The sequence below is a fragment of the Octopus bimaculoides genome, chromosome 3 (assembly GCF_001194135.2).
Source record: "Octopus bimaculoides isolate UCB-OBI-ISO-001 chromosome 3, ASM119413v2, whole genome shotgun sequence".
Classification (NCBI taxonomy): domain Eukaryota; kingdom Metazoa; phylum Mollusca; class Cephalopoda; order Octopoda; family Octopodidae; genus Octopus; species Octopus bimaculoides.
The window spans coordinates 46,508,510-46,512,029 of NC_068983.1; positions in this window are offsets into that span (position 1 = coordinate 46,508,510).

Here is a 3,520-nt window from a genome sequence, read left to right on the forward strand (position 1 = left end):
GTGTGTGTGTGTGTGTGTGTGTATCAGGTTGGGGCAAAAGTAATGTCCGATATAAAAATCTAAGGTAAAAATGAATAAGCCAATGATTATGAAAATATTTATTCCTTAACATACTCTCCATTGCTTTCAATGATCTCATTCCATCTTTCAACAAACTTATAAATGCCTCGCTTGTAAACTTCTGTAGGTCTAGAACCAAACTATGAATCCAACTCATATACAATCTCTTCTCTTGTTGTTAACCTAAGTCCATAAAAATGATTCTGTAGTCCTCGGAACAAATGGTAATCAGAAGGAGCAAGGTCAAGAGAATATGGAGGATGAGGCAGTATTTCCCAACTAAGTTCTTCCAAGAGACTTCTTGTCTGTCGAGCTGTGTGAGGACGAGCATTATCGTGATGGAAGATGACACCCTTTCTGTTAACCAAGGAGCTCGCTTTTGGGTCAGAACTGTTTCCAAACGACGAAGTTGCTCACAGTAAAGATTAGCAATAATTGTTTGGTTGTTGTCCAACATTTCATAATGGATTACTCCTTTAATATCCCGCCATACACTCAACATGATCTTCTTTGGATGAAGTCCTGCTCTCGGTTGTTGAACTGACCGTCCTCCTCGACTGATCCAAGAACGGCGGCGTTTAACATAATGGTAAAGAATCCACTTCTCATCACCTGTCTAAAAATGTTTCTTGAAAGTGTCGCGAAAGCAATGATTGATAACAAGCAGCACGCTATTGTCGATTTTCTGGAGACAGCTCGTGAGGGACCCATTTTCAAGTCACTGAAACCTTTCCAATGTGTTTTAGCTGGCGTACCACGGTTGTATGGGCCACGTTTAATGTTCTGCAAGTTCCCTAGTGGTAACGGTGGGGTTCTCTGAAACAAGAGCTTCCAACATTTCGGAATCAAGTTTTCTTGGACGACCCTCTTTTGACTCTTCTTTCAAAGTGAAATCACTACTTCGGAAAAGGGAAAAACCACCTCCTGCAACTTCTTTCATTCACTACATCATCCCCATAAGTGCTCTGAATAGATCTTGCTGTCGAACTTGCATTAACACCTTTATGAAACTCGTAGAGTAAAACATTTCTTATGTGATCTTTACATAGGACAAACATGGGTAAAATTTTCTGATAATTATGGCCAGAAGTTAGATAATCAGAAAGAAAACACTACAAATTAGATACAGAGATATCTTAAAACTATAAGAAGAGGTTAAAAAATTGATGAATTCGCTCTAAAACATTTTTTCTAGAAATCGGACATTACTTTTGCACCAAACTGATACATATACATATATATATGTATGCATGTATGTATGCATGTCATTGTTCCGTTTTATTTCAAGATTTCTTGCCAATAGAGAAAGAATTTGTTTCTAACCTAGATCCAAGGCTCCTTCATTGGGATTTCAGCATCAACAACAGGTTACTTTTGTATGTATGTATGCATGCATGTACGTATGTATGTATGTATGTATGTATGTATGTATGTATGTATGTATGTATGTATGTATGTATGCTTGTATGTATATACGTACGTATGTATATATGTATGTTTACTATTTTACTGAAGTCGAAAAAGATACTCTCTAAACTGTTACTCAGAGTTTCACGTAATCGATCATAAGGCAGCTGCGATAATACACACTAAAATAGTATTCTTCCCTATCTTTGGTGTTCGAGCACTATTTTTTCCACACCACACCCGCGCACATACATACTTACATACACTTATATGCACTTGAGACCTATTGCAGCAGGTCGAATCCTGTCATGTGAGATTACTTAATCCATTATCTACCCTACTTCAGTAACCAGAAACCCACTCTCCTATGCTTCGTATGTCAAAGACTTTTTCTATTCTAGTGCTGTGGTCATTGATGTTGTTTTTGTTGTTATTGTTGTCGTCGTGGTCGTCACCGTGAACTGAGAGAATTGTTGAAACAATGGGCACTATAGGGGGTTCCTATAAGGTTGTTATCCACCCCTGATTGGAACTCTCCCGTATGACATGTACGCATGCTCAGTGACTTGCTTTAACAGTTGCAATCAGCTGAATGCACATTGCCAGTGACCTTTGACATAATTACCCACACTCTGTGGTCAGGATTCTTTTTTTGGTTTGATGTCGGTATTGAAGGGATTACCAGACACCAGACAATACAGTGAGAGCAGCTTTCACTCACATTGTGGTATTCGATGCTGTGTACGTGTCTGTCGTGGTAAAATATGCCACTCCTTAACTGTTGCTTTGCTTTCATCCGTAGCACGAGGTAATTATGTCATTATCTGTGAAATTCGGCAACTTACAAAGATCTTTAGATCAGGCAATACTTCACCGAGAGGAGATATAAGCTTCTGCTTATTCTTGTCTGAAGTATCGTCCGATACTTCAGACTTATCGTCCGATGAATTTACTTTGTTGACATTCTTCATCGACAGAATTTTTATTCCTTTCAACCTTTCAGTCAAGTCCGCCTTTCTTCCAGTAACATACTGTCCATATAATCTTAAATATTTCTTTAACTCAGGCACAGTAAGTACTTCGATAGCTGAATCATCAAGCTGCTTTATATCCATGGTAAGACGTAAAACAATAACAATGGCGTGGGTAGTCACCGGAAGTTTAATTATCTACATGGAGCGCCGCCTAGCCAAGGGAGATAACCTACTTATAGGAAAGCCCTATAGCGACAGTGTTTTGTTAAGGTACACCATCGAAGATTGATTTACATGGCCAATTGAGAGCGTGCCACTCTTATGATCTTTAGATTAAAAAAAACTGCCATCATCAGCGTAACAATGCCGCCCTTAGGCATGAGAAAACGAAGTGTTAATGAGGCTCGTGATGCTGACTAGCGTTTCAGTCTGTTTGCTCAGCAAATCGTTTTCCATTCATTTAATTTCGTTTCAGTCATCATTTAAGGTCCACTTTTCCCACGCTTGCATGAGTCAAGACAGAATTTGTTGAGTTAGATTTTCTACAGCCGGATACCCTTCCTATTGCCAACCCTCATCTCTTTCCAAGCAAAGACGTAAACATACCAACACCGGTTGTCAAGCGGTGGTGGGCGGACAAACACAGACACAAGGGCATACACCCATAGATATATACATAGTATATACCATTGGTCTCTATCAGTTTCCATCTACCTAATCCACTCAGAAGGCTTTGGCCGGCCCGAGGCTATGATAGAAACACTTGTCCAAGATGTCATGCAGTAGAACTGAACCCAAAACCACGTTGTTGGAAAGCAAGCTTCTTGCCACACAGCCACGCCTGCGGTTATATAAATATACATACATACATACATACAAACTTTGCAATGTCCTGTTCCCAGATATGCACCTATACATACAGGTGGATGTCGGTACGCACATACCTGTACGTATATATGCATATACTCATTTACTATTTGTTTATATATATATATAGACTCATACATACAGACAAATATACATACATACATAGAAACAAAAAAATATACGTATATACATACATCCATACATACATACAT